Source organism: Neomonachus schauinslandi, chromosome 10 (genome assembly GCF_002201575.2).
Source record: "Neomonachus schauinslandi chromosome 10, ASM220157v2, whole genome shotgun sequence".
Lineage (NCBI taxonomy): Eukaryota > Metazoa > Chordata > Mammalia > Carnivora > Phocidae > Neomonachus > Neomonachus schauinslandi.
In genome coordinates, this window is record NC_058412.1 from 63,061,891 (window position 1) to 63,084,466 (window position 22,576).

The following is a 22,576-nucleotide window of genomic DNA, read 5'->3' on the forward strand; positions in this document are numbered from 1 at the left end:
ATTAAATTTAAAAAAATCTTTTTTTGCCTAGCCCTTTTTGATAGTGGGACATGGAGTGGGTATGAGGAGTCTAGTGCAGGCAGATGAGGTTAGAATGTCATTTTAAAATGAGATCTCAGTGTGTGACTTCTGAGACTAGTTCAGAAATGTAACACAGTTTCCATCTGCCTTTCTCTCTCATGAGACATCCACCCTTCGAATCCAGCTGCCATGCTGTGTCAAAGTCCCAGCCACATGAAGAACCCATGTGTAGGAGTTCTGGCTGAGAACTCCCAGTAAGATCCTAGCTCATAGCAAGCATCAACCACCAGACACTTGACTGAGGTGGCCTTTGAGATGACTTCAGTGCCCAGGGGCTGTCAGCTTGCAACTGCATAACAGACCCCATGGGTCAACTGCCTAGCTAAGGCCAGTCACCCCAGAATGATGAGACATAAGAATAATGAATAATTGCTATTGTTTTTGCCAGTAAGTTGGGAATAAGATAATCAAAGCCTTTCTACTTCATAGAGAGAATAACATATATGCTCATAAGCATCAGAAAACAGTAACAGCATTTACAAAAACAAAAGATGTCGGAGGCAGGTGAGATCAATGTAGGTCATTGTATCTGGAAAAAGCTTCAGGGAGAAAGTGGCATATTAGCTGGATATTGAAGGTGGAATAAGTATAAAATCCATTCAACGAGACTGTATCAATTAATAAAATCAAGTAGCATGGTATAGAAAGTGGATTCACATTTTACCAAATAGAAAATGATATTTTAATGATTTTTTGGAGGAGATTAAAATTTAAAGAATTACAAATATAGAAGTTAGTAAATAACTTTAACATTGTTTTTCTATATTTGGAATCACCATTTTACCTTGAATCATATTAAACCACATTGTCCTAATGCCGGGAAAAAGAGGATTGTACCTGGACCATGCAGAAGGGCCAAACATTTGATCTGTAATGAGAAATAAAAATATGTTACATTACTGCATTTATAAGCTAGAGAAGTTATGCAGTTAAGTACATTTGAATTAACAAATATAATGTAGATGACATTTTTAGGAAAATAATTTGATGAAAAAGTTTTAGATTGATAGCCTCTGCGGTTTTATTCATTTGCATTTTGACAATGAAAAGTTTGCCAAACCATCTCTTAATTAAGAACATTGTGCATTGTTTTTACTCTGATTCTGCTATCATAAATTTCACTTTAAATTTCTAAGACCTTTTGGCAAACAAAGAGATTACTATATAGTATGATGCTGTTTTCTGTACCCAAACGTAGTGTAAGTCCTTGAGTAGACAAAGTATCCAAAGATGTTATTTCCTCTCAGATTTATTGAATGTTGGTCACTAACGCAGACTCTATCATTTTACCTTCCTCTAGTAGAGAATTTGAACTAGCTCATCCACACTGTGGTAGCTTAGATTACGGTTCATCAAATATTCACTGCCTTGGGCGCCTGGGTGGCTCAGTTGGTTAAGCGACTGCCTTCGGCTCAGGTCATGATCCTGGAGTTCCTGGATTGAGTCCCGCATCGGGCTCCCTGCTCGGCAGGGAGTCTGCTTCTCCCTCTGACCCTCCCCCCTCTCATGTGCTCTCTCTCATTCTCTCTCTCTCAAATAAATAAATAAAATCTTTTAAAAAAAATATTCACTGCCTTCTTTCCATGGAAGTTGTCCTCATGGGCTTAGAATTTGGCCATGTGACTGGCTGTGGCCAGTGGGTATGAACAGCAGTGACAGTGTGCCAGTTCTGAGCTGAGACAGTAGACAAGCACACCCCATGTATCCATTACTCCTTTAGATTGGATCCTGAAATGACTGTATGTGAAGTAGACCTGAACTGAATCCAAAGCTCATAATGTCGTTCAGCCTATTTAAGCTCAGACAAAATAAATGGAATGGTAGCCAACCAGTAGACATATGAATGTGAAATCCATGTCTAATATTGTAAACCACCATAGCAGGGTTTTTGCTATACAGTATTATCACAGCAAAACCTTAGTACATATGTTTACAAAAATTAAAGAGTTTTATTCCCTTAGGTTTTCAACTTTTCCTGAGACTATAAGAATAAAATTTGCCAAAGAAAAGAGTTATCAATTTATTCTAACATATTTGTTATTTTCCAAATACAAAAGGATTCACAGATCATTTTCTAAAATTAATATTTTCCCCAAATTTTATTTTGCTGATGAAATTTCAATCACCCCTATGATCTACAAGTGAAATTTCTTTGTATGTATTCTACCTCCACCTGGATAAATTTTAAATATACTGATGTCTTCTTAAAGAATAAAACACAATCAGCATAGTGGCAGCTTCTATGAAACCATCTTTTGGAATATGAGGGATTTGGGGTCTGAATACATTCTGCTGGAAAAAAATGTATTCTTTAGTGAATAAGTGAGATTCTACAGATAAGTAAGTTTTCTTATAGTGCTACACTTTCTACCAAAAAAGAAGACAAAAGTCAAAACCAAAAAATCAGTCAACGAATAGAGAAAAGAAGTTATTATGTTGTGTAGACCTATCACTGACATGTACCCCAGACAATTTTCTTATTTCTCAATCCATACTTTGCTACTCACGTAATTTTAGTTTTAGTAATTCCTAACATTTACTCAACCACCCTCTGGGTTGGTTGCCAGGTTTTGATTGCCTCACACATACTTCTTTGCATAGAGGAATTGTGTTGAGAAGTTCAGCCATCACCTCCCTAGACTTTTTCTTACTGTACAGAGTAAGATCTTGTTGATGAATGTACGATAAAACTACCATTTGGAATGTAAGTAAATATTTCAGTTTCCATTCTATATCCCACTCTGCTTTATAATTTTGCTTCTGATTTATATTCTAACTGAAGCTTAATTTTGAACCAACCTAATCTGCAGACTATGTATTTTCTTCAATCCTTCAATGAACATGTGCTACTTATATTTATCTTTTTAGGTCATAAAACAGTATTCAATTTTTCTAGAGATCATAAATCTCGTATGCAAAATGAAAACCCAAGTGGTCCACCCTTGTGAAATTTGAACAAAATTGCTAAGTTAAATAAATAGTTATTTGAGTTGGATCATTTAGATATTCACTTGCTTCAAAAAGGGAAATAGATCATATAGTATTTGGGGGGGCCAATCTCCTATCTAATTAATGAGTTAAACATTTTTGAGTAATATTTTTTATTTCTTTAAGATTTCTTAAATCTTGATTGCATACTTGATTCTTCCAATAACCCCATGAAAAAACAAGGAATTCATCCCAAAGCATAATAATTTGATAAATGGTAACTGCTGAAATACTTGATAAGTAACTGGATCCATTTGGAAGATAAAAGAAAGAAAATCAGTTTTCTGCCTTACTATTTATACTTTATATAGTTTTTTTCAATTGGATGAAATATTTATTGTGAAATAAAACTATAACTGTACTAAAAAGAATACAGATGAATATTTATTTATTTATTAAAGATTTTATTTATTTATTTGAGAGAGAGAGACTGAGAGAAAGAACATGAGTAGGGTGTGGGGCAGAGGGAGAGGGAGAAGCAGGCTCCTCGCTGAACGGGAAGCCCAACATGGGGCTAGATCCCAAGACTCTGGGATCAAGACCTGAGCCGAAGGCAGACGTTTAACCGTCTGAGCTACCCAGGTGCCCCGCAGATGAGTATTTAACCAACATTAAGTGGGGACAGCTGGGTGTCACAATTGGTTAAGCAACCCACTCTTGATTTTGTCTTAGGTCGTAATCTCATGGTTTTGAGATCAGGCCCCATATGGGGCTCTGTGCTCAGAATAGAGTCTGCTTGAGATTCTCTCGCCCTCTCTCTCTTTCTGCCCCTCCTGCCTGTTCTCGCTCTCTCCCTCTCATAATGAATAAATAAATCTTTCAAAAAAATGACATCAGGATAAAATGGCTTTCTAAGCATTAAAACAAAAGTTGAAATTACAAGGAAAATGATGTTTGATGCAAGTACATTAAGAATATTTTAACACAAGTGCATCAAATACCAGTAAAAATACTAAGAAATTACCCAATTAAAGATATATTGTAACATACATTACAGAATCAGTTGGGTTTCTCTTTAAGAAAACAGATGACATCCATAGATAAGTGACTGAGGAGATTTTAATAAAATAACTTGTTATAAATATGTTGGTGGAATTAGGAAGAATCCTGAGTCAAGAAACAGTTGATTGAAAGCCATTACCTTCACTAGACCCAAAGATGCAAATAGAGCTAGAAATTATCAGAAACTGATTAGGCCAGTAGCTGCAGGAAACAGCTAACAGGAGCTGTGGTTTATGGTATAGATTATTGACTGCCCAGTGAAGATAGAGTTGATTTTGATTCCTTCTGATTCCATCTGATCTTCTGCCTCTTACTGCCCCAAACCAATCAGAAGTCAGAGGACAAGGTATGTGGCCCATAGGGATTAGCCCAGTTTATGTGGCCCATAGGGATTAGCATCCTGGGGGCAGAGAGCAGGATGGAGAGTAAATTTATAAGGACAAATGGAGAGTATTCCAGCATAGTCTATCATACCTTTGGCATACCCACTTTTTCCTTCTAACCAAATGGAAAGCTTTGTCTGAACTCAGAGGTCATACAAGTCCTATCAGTTATTATATAACCATAATGTGTCTCAGTTTCATAATACTGTCACCTAAAACTTAAACTATTAACCCTTATCAGTGTTCTTAATATCGAGTAATTGATGGAGAAAAAGCAATATAAAGCCTAGCTGATACAGGCCTACTTCTATGGATTAGAACCCATTAGGCTTGGGTTGATATTTATGTCTTTCTTCTTTCACAACCTATTCCAATTTTTATTCAATTGCTTTCAGCATCTTGCTGAATGAGTTTCATTATTTGAAAGGATGACCCAAATGTTTATTTCCACATAGTCTGAGTATTTGGTGATCTTTTGGGTAAAGAACTATTAAGAATCTTCATGAATTCCTTTGGTTCCAGCTACACACCTTATTGCTTCAATTGGCTTGGAGTAATCTAATCACCTTGTCCAATATAGCACCATTACCTGTTATTTTTCTTCAGCAGCACAGCATCAGAGACTATAATGGATGAGAAGTAGCTTTAGCTGCCAACTTACTGAATTTGATTGTGCCTCTTAGTGGAACATTCTTTCTTGGGCATTAAAACCTAAAATCTACTGAGTTAACAGCTGCAAGGGTAGGAAGTAGAAATTCCTCAAGTGGGTTATTAGGTGAAAAAGTTAGGGGAGCCATTCTCACCCTGTGCCCCTCTTTTCTTGAACACATGCATTCTAATGTTGAAAAAGATGGCACCACATATTGGTTGCTGTTTTAAGGCATGTAGTCTATCTCAAAAGACAACATTCTAGTTTCAGTGTATTATCTCCCCATTGGTACTATAACAGAGTCTTCAGCAGCCGTTATACTGTTCTATCAAGCTATCTGTGTCTGGATGATGGGATACACTGTAAAACTTAGGAATTTTGCCAGAGGCAGTCTATTGCCATACTATCGTCATTACAATATGAGGGTTTTTGTTTGTTTGTTTGTTTTGTTTTTGTTTTGTTTTAATCAGAAGAAATGCTGAGTGTGTATGGTGATGAGTAAGTCGTTCTGAAAGCCTGTGGTGGCATAGGCAGGGAAGACAATCCTTATCTAGAATCTATTTCTATTCCATAGAGGAAAAATTGCTGCCTCCACCATGATGAAAATCAGCTTGTCACCACATGGTGGTGGTGTCCTCGTCTCATCAGGGAGATGGCTTATTGGGGGCAGGACATTGGCTTCTGCTACTGGCAGGTGAGCACTTTCCAGTGCTGGTGGCAAATCAGCCTTGGAATAGGAAGTTCATGATACTGGCCTATTGTGCACATTGTGAGAGCAGGAGAATGGTTAGGAAAGTGAAATCCAAAGAATGGGAAATTTCTTCTACTTAATTATTAGAAGACTCTCCCACAGTAGATTGATTGGGATCATGACCTGATGGAGTAATACAAATGTTTATTTCCATGTGATCTGAGTAGGCATATATTTGGATACAAACATCTTCACAGTCTGTGATAATTTTGATAGTTTATCCATCTACCTCTCCCTTTAAATTCCTAGCTCTAAGTCTGCTGATGTCGTTTTTCCTATTCTGAGCTGCCAATTATTAGGCACTGTCCATAAATTGATGTAGGTTTGTGCTTCAGGATTTCTCTTCTATGTGAAGTAGATAAGCAGATGTATCAACTGACATTATTCTAAATCCTGGGAAGATTTCATCAAGATTAGCCCTGGGAGTGACTAATTCTGTAAATCCGCTTTTAACTGGCACCATTGCACCAACAGATTCATCTAAGAACAGGTCCATAGTACTTCATCTGTTAACTGATTATAGAGAACTTCCCACAAGGCTATAAATGTTGGTGGAGGTAGAGGCAGCAAAGCAGTAAGAACAGGTACCATGGGAGTCTGAGCCATCTCCTCATACAGCTTTCTAGTGCCTTCTAGACTTGTTCAGGCTTCTATATACTATTTTCATTTTTCAATATAAGGCTGCTCTGCATACCTAATTTTATAATTTGATGGATCATACAAAGCTCAAGTCATAGTAGGCACTGTGGGTCACATAAACATTTGCTGTTTCATGGTCAGTGTTAAGTCTCTACCAGGGCCCAGTAGCTTTTCAAATAGAGGAAATGTTTTTAAGCATGGGAAGGCACGACCTCATGCCAAAACTTGTGCTGTGATTTTCATATTGTAGTTTTCCGTAGATTCTATATAACACCTGAGTTTGTCGCAGACACTTTGAATACCATTTTGTCATTTAATTATAATGCCTGAAAATATAATATATATTATATTATATATCAACATAATCAACATAATAATATATATAATACCTTGCATCTGAGCTTGGAACTGCTGCAAAGTAGTTTATACTCTGAATCTTATTCAAAATGGGTACCCAGGTAAATGGACCAAAGCATGACACGCAAATATGGCAAGTATTGCCTTCAAAATCCAAAAAGGCCCAATAAGCGCCATGTCTCTTCTTACTTGTGAGTTGTGCTAAACTAAATAATTATTAAATTGAATAAAAGATGGCAATGGATTGTAAAAGAGTGCTTATCTTTAAAGAATACCTCTTTATTTTTCATTGCTTTTGCATGAAAAGAGAACAGAAATATCCCTGATATCTCTATTTGTATCATCTAATCTGTGTTTATATGATCTATGTATTCATATGTATATACTTATACACTTGATCCTTGAACAACATGGGTTTGAACTGTGTAGGTGCATTTACACGTGGATTTTTTTTTTAAGATTTTATTTATTTGAGAGAGAGAATGAGAGAGAGAGAGAGCAGGGGGAGGGCAGAGGGAGAGCAACAAGCAGACTCCACGCTGAGCGGGGAACCTGATACGGGGCTTGAGCTCACGACCCCGAGATCATGACCCAAGCCAAAACCAAGAGTCAGACACTCAACCGACTGAGCCACCCAGGTGCCCCTACACATGGATTTTTTTATAGTATTGCACCATACATGTATTTTCTCTTCTTCATGATTGTCTTAATAACATTGTCTTTTCTGTAGCTTACTTTGTTGCAAGAAAACAGTATAAAATACTGATAAACATACAAAGTATGTGTTCATCAACTGTTTACTGGGGAAGCTTCCAGTCAACCGTAGGCTATTAGTAGTTAAGCTTTGGGGAAGTCAAAAGTTATACATGGATTTTCAACTGCATTGGTTGTCGGGTAGCCTAGTCTCCACATTGTTCAAGGGTCAACTACATGGCATTTTACAAACAGAGCATAAGAATGTATTAATACATTTTCCGATTTTGTTTTCTCTTTTAAGGGGTTCTCCTCATATTACTTAAGCTTGGAAGGATTATCTCAACTGATTTACTATCTTAAGGCATCTTTTTTTTTTTTTAAGATTTTATTTATTTATTTGAGAGAGAGAATGAGATAGAGAGCATGAGAGGGAGGAGGGTCAGAGGGAGAAGCAGACTCGCTGCCGAGCAGGGAGCCTGATGTGGGACTCCATCCCGGGACTCCAGAATCATGACCTGAGCCGAAGGCAGTCGCTTAACCAACTGAGCCACCCAGGCGCCCTCTTAAGGCATCTTTTGATATCTTGTCTCAACTCTAGAAGTATGGGAGGGAACCTGCATAAGCAGACCTTTGTCTTTTTGACATTTTATTTTGAAATAATTATAGACCTACAGAAAAACTGCAAACACAGTAAAGAAACTTCCCGTATATTCTTTTTTTTAAATTTAATTTAATTTTATTATGTTATGTTAGTCACCATACAATACATCATTAGTTTTTGATGTAGTGATCCACGATTCATTGTTTTCATATAACACCCAGTGCTCCATGCAATACTTCCCATATATTCTTCACCTAGCTTTCCCTAATATTAACATCTTAAAAACCTTTGTAACACTATCAAGAAGAGAAAACTAACTTTGATACAATACTATTAAGTAATTTACTGATATTATTTGAATTTTGAAAGTTTTCCCACCATTGCCCTTTTCTGATTCAGAATCCAATCCTGAATCTCATGCTCTGTTTGGTTGTCATACTTCCTTACTTTCCTTCTAGGATAGTTCCTCATTTCTGCAGTCTTCCTATGTCTTTCAAAACCTTGACACTTTTGAAGACTCCAGGCCAGTTATATGTAGAATGACATTCAATTTGGGTTTTTGCTATGTTTTCACATGATTGCATTGATGTTATACATTTTGGACAAGAATATTACAGGAATTATTTGCCTTTCTTTTTGCACCATATCATGAAGTACATGAGGTTAATATATCTTCTTGCTGGTAGTGTTAACTTTGATCATATGGCTAATGTGGTGTCAGCCAGTTTCTTTCACTTGAAAGTTATAATTCTTCTTTTTGTAATTAACAAGTTTCTTGTGAGGATACTTTAAGGCTATCCAAATATCCTGTTCCTCATCATACTCTTACCCACTAATTTTAGCATCCATGGATGATGATTCATGTCTGCCATAACTATTTTTGTGGTATATGTTTAATGATGAATTTCTGTTTTGTTTATCCCTGCTATATTTTTAATTGGAATTTTCCTGTAAATGAGGAGCCAATTCTTCTCCTGCATTTATGTGACTTTTTATTCACTCATTCATATATTGATATGGATTCACATATATTTATTTTATTCTCTTTCTTATAATCCAATATTATTATTATTATTATTTTGTTGCTAAATTTATGTCAACTTTAGCATTTGGCAGCTTTGAGTTAGCTCCTGTGTTCTTTCAATATGCCCCCATTTCCTTTTATGTATGTTCTTACTTACTGGCAACTCAAGATGTTTCAGGGTCACATTGTATATCTCTGTGCCCCAGCTCTGACAGCAACCACTTCCCAGGGACCTAGTTCCTTTTACTGAAGAATAGTATTGAGAAGACTAGTGTGGGCTAAGCAGCTTCCTCCTTTTCTTTTTTCGTTCTTTTTTTTTTTTTTAAGCAGCCCCTTTTTTAAAGCAATTTTATTGCTTAGAGTTCAAATCAGACATGAGATAATTGATGTGAGTCAACTTCAGAGTAATACTTTCCAGAACAAAAATCTCAGAAACTGTATGGAAACATTAAATGAGTGTGTGAATGTGGCTAAGGGTGAGGAATTTGCAACAGCAAATTAAACATCACACTCGAGAAAGTGGTAGAAATCCATTATGGGAACTATTTAACTTCATTTGTAAAAGGAAAAAAAATTTCACTGAACTTCTGATTATCAGCGGTTAGGAGATGAGGTATGACCTAAAACAGGGCACATTCTTATATTAGAAATTAATTATAGGGGCATGTGCGTGGCTCAGTCATTAAGCGTCTGCCTTCAGCTCAGATCATGATCCCAGGGTCCTGGGATCGAGCCTCACATCGGGCTCCCTCCTCAGTGGGGAGTCTGCTTCTCCCTCTCCCACTGCCCCCTGCTTGTGTTCCCTCTCTTGCTGTCTCTCTCTCTGTCAAATAAATAAATAAAATCTTTTTTAAAAAAAAGAAATTAATTATAGGTTGCTGAGACTCCATTAGTTATTAAAAGTTTAGAGTTCCCATTCTTTTGGTGAGAAAATAGAGAATATGATATTATTCCAAATATAATGCTAGTACCAAAGGGTTTTAACATCTGAATTCCTAACACTAAAATCCTAGTCGATAAACTTAAAATGATGAATGTGATATTTCTTTACAACAATAAAAGGAGAAAAAAAATGCATCCCACTGTCAAGACTGTATTCATGGATTATGACTCTCTGAATTAATAATCTCATTATGAGTAACAAGCAAACTATGGATATTTTAGACATTATTTAAGAAATTATGATAATTCAAAAAAGTAAAATCATTAGTTTTTTTTAGCTTTACAAATGATCCCCCCCCCTGAACCAAAAATGTAACATTAGAAAGTGAGACATTTTACTTATTTAAAATCTATTTCAGAAAAAGTCAGATTACCTAATCTCAAAGAAAAAAAGAATGATTGTGGTGGAAATATTCTCTTATTTGCACTTACGTTTAACTCCTTCTAATGTTCTCCCGTATAACACAGTCCTCACACTGAGGTGTCTCATCTTTTGTAGGAGTGTATTTATCATCATTCTTATTAGTAATATCATGACATTTTACTATCAGAAGATCTTTCTATAATCATGGCTAGTTTTGTGTACCAGCTGAGGGCACTATAAAATGCCACTATTGGATCAATTGGATGAGTACTCCCTAATGGAGTACTCCCAATTTTTTATGGGAGTAAAATTTTTTTTTACTTTTTTTTGTGCCTTTTTTTTACATTTTTTTACATTTTTTACAAATGTTTCCCCCCCCCAAACCAAAAATATAACATTAGAAAGTGAGACATTTTACTTATTTCAAATCTTATTTCAGAAAAAGTCAGATTACCTAATCTCAAATAAAACAAGAATAATTGTGGGGCTTGTAATTTCAGTGGAAATATTCTCTTATTTGCACGTGTGTTCAACTCCTTCTAATGTTCTCCCATACAACACAATCCTCACAGTTGAGGTATAAAAAATGCCAGGGCTTGGGTTTAACACAACCCTATAACTTTAACCAGCATCTCAGGTTCACTTGAATTTAACCAAATAACAAGTTATAGAAAGATATCTCAATTCAGTATTAATCAGAATATAATCTATGTGGGAGATTCCAAATTCTGAGCCAAGGTACATGTGCAATTCTACCAAAATGGCAATGAGACTTACCGATCTCCAGCTATAAATCAAGATCATGTATTTCTCTTTATATTACTTCCACATTAATTGTGGATATTAATATGTACAATTCAAATAAAGACTGGAAAGTACACAAAATATTTTTCTAAAATAAGAGGTTGAAATGAGATTATTTGAGGCATATTTTGCTAAAAATTACTATAACACATGCATCATTTTCTTAGAAAAATTTTTTATCAAACTCAACAACTTCATTTTAAAATCTTTTTAGATTGCTAAACCTGAGGAATTCTAACTTTAAGAATTTAGTATTTTGTGTAACTACAAAAAATTACATTAGCTTAAATCATTATGATTTCCATTTCACATACTAGAATTTGAGAATTAAAACTATGGTCAGAAGAAAAAAACAGAATGTTTATGATTTCAGGGTCTGATTTAAATGACTTTGACCTTTGACAAATAGGAAGATTGAGTATGATCCCATAACCTGTTTCTCCAGCTCCTTGTTTACATCTATCCCCCTTTCTTTATCTCTCCCCAGGGAGTGGCTTTGTCAGTCAGGTGTGATACAGGCAACTGGGCCTCTTCTACTGATGTTCCCAATTCATGACTTAGGAATGAATCATAAATGGGGATGCATTCTTTTAAATAATCGATTCCAGGGTTTCATCCTTTGCGTCTATGAAAATAGTAAGGGGAACTATTTGCAATTTTTTTTAAACTTAATTAAAATTATGTACTTCTCAACACTAAATGAGATAACTGATTGTTAATTTTTTCCTTTATTTTGGTCAGAAGTTAAATCAACTCAGAATAATGTTGGAATATCTTTTTGCAATTTTCTATGACTTTAATTAGTACAGAAAATAGACAGGGAAACTTGCCACTTAATAAATACAATTTCTTGGGCGCCTGAGTGGCTCAGTCGGTTAAGCGACTGCCTTTCGGCTCAGGTCATGATCCCAGGGTCCTGGGATGGAGTCCCACATCGGGCTCCCTGCTCTGCGGGAAGCCTGCTTCTCCCCCTCCCACTCCCCCTGCTTGTGTTCCCTCTCTCGCTGTGTCTCTCTCTGTCAAATAAATAAAATCTTTAAAATAAATAAATAAATAAATAAATAAATAAATAAATAAATACGATTTCTTATTAGTTAACAATTGAAAATAAACGGAGTCATTCGCAAGAATAATAAAAAATAAAGAAAAAGAAATAATAAAAAATGATCCTGTTACTATTCATATGTGCCCAAAATAAACAAACATTTAAAACTAATCAGGATGTGGTAAGAACCAAAAATGGAATATAAATACTGACAAATGAACCTAGCTGTATTACAAATGAAGTTAACTGTATTACAAATGAGTAACACATCTAAACTAAATGGAGTAGGGAAATCAAGAACCGATATAAGTAACTGTGGAAAACAGTGTCATGATTGGATACTGTCAGGCTAAAGATAAAAATGAACTCTAGTCCTTAAAATGTTTTTCATAGCAGTACGATTTAGCAATTCTGAAACTATTTTATGTGTATGCTAAAATTGAACAAATCAGAAAATACAGTGTGAATACAATGAGAGCCAGCTTTCTCACTTTTGGGAAAAGAAATTACAAATAAGGAAAAGAAGAAGGCTAGAATGAGCCAGGTAGTGTCAGATTTGAATTGGAGGCATCAGTATAAACTCATGGGTTTCGACTGATAAATAGGAAAATAGATGTGAGATGTACACACACTTGAACTCATATGGGGTTAGTACATAAACATCTATTTCCTAGTTTTGTCTGTGGACATGGCCTAGAAGCCATGACATCCTGGTAACAATGAGCACACCTAGCTCCCAGATCTTTGTTTATAAACACCATTCTCCAATAAAAAAGGACTAGAGCTCCTTAAAGAAATGCTTGATTCCAGAACTGTGGCGGGAAAATATGAGTAGTCTGAAACTTCTGGTCCCAGAGTGTAAGAAAATTAAAAAGGAAGGAAGGAAGGAAAGAAGGAAGGAAGGAAAGAAGGAAAGGAGGAAGGGAGGGAGGGAGGAAGGAAGGAAAGAAGGAAAGGAGGAAGGGAGGGAGGGAGGGAAGAAGAACACAAGAAACAGCCTGAAAGAGCCCCTAATGTTCAAAGCTGGAACAACTTTTCAATAGAGTAAATAAAGAGTGTTGGAATAGAACTCATAGAATAAAATAAATGTTCATAGAAACTTATTGATATAAATAAGTAATCAGATTAATGAATAAATGGAGGAGACATGACAGGTCTTCCTTTTGTAAAATTCTAACCAATATGTATGGGGAGGGATAAGAGAAATAAAGAATATTCATTAGTCAGTCACTACAGCAATAATTGTCGCAGAGAAGATCCATTGATGAATACTAAAATTAGGGAAAATTAGGGGAAAAGTTTGATGAGGAAAAGATTTGCGTAGTCTCAAGCATGTCCCCCAAGATACTTATGAAGTACAAAAGGAAAGAATAACTTTACTGTGGGGAAACCCAACAGACACCATCTTAACCAAGTGATGAAGGTAAACATCACCAGGAATAACACATATCAACATCATGAACCCTTGATATGATGCCCTGAGAAGGGTACAATATTATTGTGGTACTTTTGAAAAGAATGCATAATCTCAATCTAAACATGACGAAACATCCGATCCCAAATTCAGGGTCATCCTCCTACAAAATTACTGATCAATACTCTTCAAATGTGTCATCTTCATGAAAGGCAAGGAAAGACAGAACTGCCATAGATGGTATAACAGGTACAAATAACAACTAAATGTAATGTGGGACACTGTGTAGAATCCTAGAAAAGAAAAATAACATGGGAAATTGGTAAAATTTGAATAAGGTCTGTGGTTTCATTACTATTGTACCAGTGTTACTTTTCTGTTCTTGATAATTTTACTATGGTAATGCAAGATATTAACATTAGAGGAAGCAGCATGAGAGATATAAGAAACTCTTTGTATTATTCTTGAACACTTCTGTAAGTCTAAAATTAGATTAAATAGTTTTTGAATAAATTTTTAAAAGGGACTTTGAAGTAGAAACTTGGGGGCCCATGATGTCTTCAACTTCCTCATTTTGTACATTATAGGCCCCAAAATATTGAAGGACTTACCTACAGCACACAGTTTGGGAAAAGCCAAGATGAGAACTTCGAGCGTTGCCAAGTTTTCGGTATTACTTTCTTGTGGTCCAGTGTATAAAAATAAGAGCTTCATTCCTCAGAAATTGGTAACTGTTGGGCATCCTGTCTGAATTAGACCTTCGCTAGGAAGTTTCAGCTTCCGGGGTTTACACAATGTGGAGAGGAATGTCAAAATTCTTTTGTCATACTGTCAGTATGCATTACATTGACTAAATTACATTGAATAAATACAGCAGTGACAAAAATGCTCTATCGCAGATAGTCTTGCTTGTCTATACTGAAGATTAGTAAAGCTGCCAGATGTTACTAATTTAAGGGGAAAAAAATCAAAATTTATAAACAAGATATATTTAATTATATTTATTCACATTTTTAAAAATCCTCAACTTTTGAAATGTGAATATCAAGATGCCTTAATTTGGGAAGAAATGTTTGATTCACAAAATAGTAAGTTATACAGGCTAGAAGCACATTTATTTAAAAAATTTTTTTTCTTTAATTTCAAGCCATCAGTTATAACTTAAAGAAGTTTTATTTGTTTTTAGAACAGAGACAAGAACTATTTAACCTGCAATGCTGTCTCATTTCCTTATTCATTAACTGTCCAGTTTAGCATTCAGTCAATGAATGTTATCTTTAGGCCTGACAATAATTTTCCTAAATTTCTTTATTGAAAGGTATTCTTTTCATGTCCATCAAAGTAGAAATTAACAACAAAAAAAAATATTAAAAAATGTTAATGGTGGAAGCAAAAAAAAGGGGGGGGGATCAGCTCTTACTTGGATTCATGTTATTTATAGATACAAGTCGTCAGGCATATATTTCCAAGCTGAGAGCCTTGGAAGTTTGGTAAGCCCCAGAACTACTCTTGAGAGTTACCTACGTGGTATGAAGTGAGTTAGGCCGGTCAGAGCTGCCTGTTTCCACATATCTCCACTGCTGAATTGCCCATTACCTGGGACTCCGGCATTAGTGTTTTAGAGATAATACCTATCTATGATGAGAGGAGAGAAAGCTTATCAGAGAGCCTTGGATTTGGGGTTGTAGAATGTTTTACCAATAATTATTTTTGTTGCCTTAGACATACCACTTTATATCTCTTGTTCTACATTTCCCTTCTGAAAAAGTTTCTTCAATTTTATCATTCTATCTCTAGTATTAAAGAAGATGCCACTAAAGTTCACAGAACCACTGTGCCTGGACCTTGTCTGACTCTATCACGGTGTTACCTTTCTATCTTCCTTGCCAGGAATATAATTCATATGCCAAATTTTAAACCAGTTTTAAATATTTGTATATAATCTTTTTTTAAATTTAAATTCAATTAATTTACATATAATGTATTATTAGTTTCAGAGGTAGAGTTCAGTGATTCATCAGTTGTATATAACACCCAGTGCTCATTCCATCACATGCCCTCCTTAATGCCCATCACCTAGTTACTCCATCTCCCCACCCCCCTTCTCTCCAGCAACCCTCAGTTTATTTCCTATGGTTAAGAGTCCCTTATGGTTTGTCTCCCTCTCTGATTACATCCTATTTTATTTGTCCCTCCCTTCCATTATGATCATCTGTTTTGTTTCTTAAATTCTACATGAGTGAGATCGTATGGCAATTCTCTTTCTCTGATTGACTTATTTCACTTAGCATAATACCCTCTAGTTCCATCCATGTCATTGCAAATGGCAAGATTTCATTTTTTGATGGCTGCGTAATATTCCATTGTATATATACACACCACATCTTCTTTACCCATTCATCTGTGGAAGGACATTTGGGCTCTTTCCATAGTTTGGCTATTGTGGACATTGCTGCTATAAACACTGGGGTGCAGTTGCCCCTTCGGATCACTACATTTTTATCTTTGGGGTATATACCTAATAGTGCAATTGCTAGGTTGTAGGGTAGCTCTATTTTTAACTTTCTGAGGAACCTCATACTGTTTCCAGAGTGGCTGCACCAGTTTGCATTTCCACCAACAGTGTAAGAGGGTTCCCTCTTTCTCTGCATCCTTGCCAACATTTGTTGTTTCCTGATGTTAATTTTAGCCATTCTGACTGGTGTGAGGTGGTATCTCATTGTGGTTTCGAGTTGTATTTCCGTGATGCCGAGTGATGTGGAGCATTTTTTCATGTGTCTGTGGGCCATTTGGATGTCTTCTTTGGAGAATGTCCGTTCATGTCTTCTGCCTATTTCTTTTTTTTTTAATTTTATTTTATTATGTTAATCACCATACATTACATGATTAGTTTTTGATGTAGTGTTCCATGATTCATTGTTTGCATATAACACCCAGTGCTCCATTCAATACATGACTATTTCCTTTGCTGTGCAGAAGCTTTTTATCTTGATGAAGTCTCAATGGCTCATTTTTGCCTTTGTTTTCCTTGCCTTTGGAGACGTGTCTAGCAAGAAGTTGCTGTGGCCGAGGTCAAAGAGATGACTGTCTGTGTTGTCCTCTAAGATTTTGATGGATTCCTGTCTCACATTTAGGTCTCTCATCCATTTTGAGTCTATTTTTGTGTGTGGTGTAAGGAAATGGTCCAGTTTCATTCTTCTGCATGTGGCTGTCCAATTTTCCCAACACCATTTGTTGAAGAGACTGTCTTTTTTCCACTGGACATTCTTTCCTGCTTTGTTGACGATTAGCTGACCATAGAGTTGAGGGTCCATTTCTGGGCTCTCTGTTCTGTTCCATTGATCTATGAGTCTGTTTTTGTGCCAGTACCGTACTGTCTTGATGATGACAGCTTTGTAATAGAGATGGAAGTCTGGCATTGTGATGCCACCAGCTTTGCTTTTCTTTTTCAACATTCCTCTGGCTATTTGGGGTCTTTTCTGGTTCCATACAAATTTTATGATTATTTGTTCCAGCCCTGGGAAAAATGTTGATGGTATTTTGATAGGGATTGCATTGAATGTATAGATTGCTCTAGATAGCATAGACATTTTAATTACAATATTTGTTCTTCTAATCCATGAGCATGGAATGTTTTTCTATTTCTTTGTGTCTTCCTCAATTTTTTTCATGAGTGTTTTATGGTTTTCAGAGTACAGATCCTTTACCTCTTTGGTTTATTCCTAAGTGTAGTGAACAGGGAATGAGGTTCTGGGGCAAAACTCTCTTATCAAAAAACATACATTTGTCAGAGATAGTAAATATAACTTCCATTTTAATGGTTTAAGGTTCAAATAACATTTTACACATATCACTTAATCTTCTAAATAGCCCTAAAATAGATATTATGTGATTTTATGGAAGTTGAATCTGGAGCTAAGAGAAAGGATGCCTAGGATCATCCATTAGTTAGTAAAAGTTGGAGCACATCCAGCTACCCCACTTTCCACTCTATCATACTGTCTTGTGGACACACCAATTAGCATAAGTTATTTGATAAATGGAGAGTTCTGGAACCACATATGGACTCTTAAGTCTTTTTCAGTATCTGTGCTTAATAATAAGTGGGTGAAAGGAAAAGAGGAAGACAAGTATTATTTGACATTTTATTTTGTTTTAGCCTCTGCAGATGGTGCCTCCTTTGGGCATTTCTCCGTACAATCTCCTCACAGCATTCACATGGAATAAGCAGTGGTAGCTTGGGAAATTCTTTTATAGGAATACCTCTCTTGACTTTGAGGTATAGAAAGAGAAAGACTTTGAATGAATACACTTGAAAGTGAACACTGCATTATATGAGACTTGAAATACATCAAACCTAAAGAGCCTTACTTCTGAGCCTGTTCTTGAAAGGGCTTGAGAAGGCAGAATGAGTCATGTATATGATCGAAATTAAAGAAAAACTGTCCAAAATTCTCATTGACTGTCACATTTCTAAAGTTAAAAAAAGTGAAAAATGTGATTGTATAGCAAGTCTCATCCTGAAATCCTAGAAAATGACAGTTCTTAGGACTGTAGGGAGGGAGCAAGGGAGGAAGACTGGTTATACAGAACAAAGAAAATTAAAGTAAAAATTCTTAGAGCTTAGAAAATATTAATTTTAGGTAAGAGAATAAATGAAATCTTTACTCAGGGAATCAGCAATAATAAGGCTGATTAGTCAAATTAAAAACCTTTGACTTCAGAATCATGATTACATAGATATGAGAAAAATCCTAGCTTGTGGTTCTGGGCAGCTCCTTAATTACTATATGTACGTACCTTATAGTACATTAAGTATGATATCTGCAATACAAAAAAATTTTGTTCAGGAAAAGCTGTGAAATGGATACCATACACCTTTATTACCTCTCAACATAAACCACTTCCCTTTTTGCTGTCCCTTTAACCAATACACACCTAGTGCAGAGTTTGGGCAATGACTGCTTAGTTTCTATCCTGACATCACTCACTTACCAACCTATTGACCTTGGGCCAGTATCATAACCAGGAGATTCCAGGACCCTTAGCACAGTCTAAGGCCAAATCTATTCTGACTGGTTAGTGTCTGTACAATATTGATTTTTTTTAATATGACTAGTAATACTCCCAGAATCAAGCACTCTCATTCATTGTTTGTAGATGCATAAAACATTTCATAAACATACACAAAACTGGTAACAGTAATTACTACTAGGGATGGAACTTAGATGAAGGAGGGAGAAGGAGGAATTTCTTTTCACCATATATGATTTAGTTAAGTTTGTACCATGAGTATATATTGTTTCATCAAAGCAGTGATTATTTTTTTCTTAAATTGAGCAAACTTACAAACATAAATCTAGGGAATCTATAAAATAATTAATTGAAATAAGCATTTCTATGATTCCCCTTAGAGAAGCAGCATATAGGAATTAATGGTGTCCTATCTGCAGTATTTGTTTTTCATTTGTGTCTGAGCTGAAAACCTCTCATTCAATTTAGTACAAGTCAGTATTTGAAAGTATTTTGTAAAATCTTTCTTTTTTTCATTTTTAATTATCTGCAATAATTCTGAGAGGCAGTTGCCTTTATTACTGCATTTTATAGATAAGTATACTGGACTACAAAGATTTTTTTAAAAATTTTTATTTATTTATTTGAGATAGAGAAAGAGCAAGAGAGAGAGCATGAACAGAGGGGGGAGGGGTAGAAGGAGAAGGAGAAGCAAGGAGACTGACTCAGGGCTTGTAGGGATCGATCCCAGGATCCCAAAATCATGACCTGAGCTGAAGGCAGATGCTTAACCAACTGAGCTACCCAGGCACCCCTGGACAAAGATATTAATTAGCTTGCTTAAAATCACACAGTATATGAAAGATAAGATTCAAATCATTTTTTACTTTTTAAAAATTTTATTCCTGTTATTTTTAAAACAGATTTTATTTTTCAGAACAGTTTTAGGTTCATAGCAAAATTGAGCAGAAGGTATGAGATTTCCCATATAGCCTGTCCCCACACAAGCTTAGCTTACCCCATTATCAACATCCTTCAGTAGCATGGTACATTTCTTATAACTGATGAATCCACATTAACATATTATAATTACCCTAAGTCCATAGTTTAAATTAAGATTAATTCTTGGTGTTTTATATTCTATGGGTTTTGACAAGTATATAATGACATGTATCCATTATTATGGTATCATACACAGTATTTTCAATGCCTTAAGAATTCTCTACACTTTGCCTATTCACCCCTCTCTTTCCCCTAAGCTATGGCAACTACTGATATTTTTACTGTTTCATAGTTTTGTCTTTCCTGAATGTCATATAGTTGGAATCATACAGTAATTAACCTTTTCTGATTGGCCTCTTTCACTGAGGAATATGCATTTAAGTTACCTTTATGTCTTTTAATAGCTTGATAGCTCATTTCTTACTATCACTAAATAATACTCCATTACCTGGATGCACCACAGTTTATCCATTTGCCTACTGATGGACATCTTAATTGCTTCCATGTTTTGGCAATTATAAACAAAGCTGCTGTAGACACCCATGTGCAGGTTTTGGTGTGGATATACATTTTCAGTTCTTTGGGTAAATACCAAGGAGCGCGATTGCTGGATCATATGGTAACAGGCTATGTTTAATTTTGTAGGAAACCTCCAAACGGTCTTTCAAAATGATTCTATCATTTTGCATTCCCACAAGAAATGAATGAGAATTCCTGATGCTTCACACTCCATCCGCATTTGGTGTTGCCTGCTTTAGAGTTTAGCCACTCTGACAGGTGTGTAGCGGTATCTCATTGTTGTTTTAATTTGCATTTCTCTAATGACATATCATGTGAAGCATCTTTTCATATGTGTATTTGCCATCTGTAACTTTTAAATTTGGGGGCCACAAATCTGTACACATTTTAAAACATTTGCCAGCAGATGTGGGGGGTCAACCTCTAGAATTAGAAATGAGCGGTAGCTGATGTCTGAGGGCTGAGGGGTTGTGTTTGGAACAGGCTGAGATAGATATCAGAGGACTTGGATCCCAGCTAAAGGACAGTATTTCAGTTACTAAACTTTCAACAAGTGGACCTTTTGAAAGTCATGATTTTCTTTGGAAAGACTTTTCTTATGTGAAAAATTAATTTTCCCTAGTCATTCTCTTGAATTATCAGGAAAAAAAAAAAAACCACTTTGCAGCTTGTTAGGTACTGAATTGTACCCCCAAATTCATAAATGGAAGCCCTAACTCCCAATGTGACAGCATTTGGAGATAGGGCCTTTAATGAGGTAATTAAGGTGAAATGAGGTCATAAGGGTGAGACCATAATTTCATCAATGTCCCCATAAGAAGCAGAAGAAACAGCAGAGACTTGCATGTGCAAAGGGCATGTGAGGACACAGAGAGAAGGCAGCTGTGAGCCAAGGACAGAGACCTTGGGAGAAACCCACCCTGCCAGTATTTTGATTTTGGACTTCCTGCTTTCACAGTGTGGAAAAATAAATTTCTGTTGTTTAAGCCCCCCGGTCTGTGGTGGCTGTTTTGTTATGGCAGCCCTAGCTGACAAAAATACAGCTCAACAAAAATGAAATGAATTTATCCACATTAAGACACACCCAGGGTCTATGTGCTCTACGAAAATTACAAGTTACAAATGGAATTCAAGGCACTGCAGTGTATTCAGTATCTTCCATTTTGTCCTGGCTCAAATCTTTCACTGGATATTTCGAGTAGTAATGATGAAACTACTGGTTTTTTTAAAGATATTTTTAATGATCCATAACAAAATAAAGGAATGGGAGAACCCCTTGTGATGGCAGAATATAAACTTGGTTTACTATAATGCAGTTGCACCATTCATGAAAATAGAAGGATTGCATCTTGTTCATATTTGTCTTTTTACTATAATTTGATGTACACAACATTAAAAGTACTGACACATAGCAGTTTTTGCCCCCCCAAAAGTAAAATTCTGCTCCTGCAAAAACAGACCAACAAAATATATGCTAAAAGCATGAATCCTCCAGTATAACATTTTGTCTGATTTAAAATGATTCAAAACATTTAGCAAATGACATGACAACTAAAGGAACACAGTTGGATTTTCTTGTCTCAAAAACTTTACTTAAATATTTTATATCATGTTGATGTATTTTTATATTTATTTTTAATTTATTGTAGAAAAACTCAACTATATCTAGAAATAGAAAGAAAAGCATAATAAAATCCTTCACGATTACCCATCATCAACAGTTATCAACACCTGGTCCGTCTTGTGTTATTTATACTCCTACCTATTTCCTCTTTTTTTTTTTTTAAAGATTTTATTTATTTATTTATTTGAGAGAGAGAGAATGAGAGACAGAGAGCACGAGAGGGAGGAGGGTCAGAGGGAGAAGCAGACTCCCCGCCGAGCAGGGAGCCCGATGCGGGACTCGATCCCGGGACTCCAGGATCATGACCTGAGCCGAAGGCAGTCGCTTAACCAACTGAGCCACCCAGGCGCCCATCTATTTCCTCTTTTTAAGTCATTTCTGAGCAAACCTAAGATGTTGTATTGTTTCATCTGTAAACACTTCAGTATGTTTCTCTGAAATAGCCCTTTTTTAAAGATACCCATGTTTTCATTATTATTGTAAAAATTTAACAATAAATCCCTAATATTGGAAAAGATTAATCATTTTTCAAATTTTTCCAATTTTCTCACAAATGCCACAATTGTTTTTACAGTTTTTTTTTTTTTAAATTAGGAATCAACTAAGTACTAAACATTGCAATTAGTTCAGATATCTCTTAATTCCCTTTTAGTATGTAAGTATTCTCTCATCTCTCTT

The 22,576-nt window shown here is 35.7% G+C and overlaps 1 pseudogene; it reads left to right on the plus strand.

Moving 5' to 3' along the window:
* The first annotated feature begins 572 nt into the window (after positions 1–572).
* On the plus strand, positions 573–21,585 carry LOC110590408 (annotated as a pseudogene).
* The last annotated feature ends 991 nt before the right edge of the window (positions 21,586–22,576 follow it).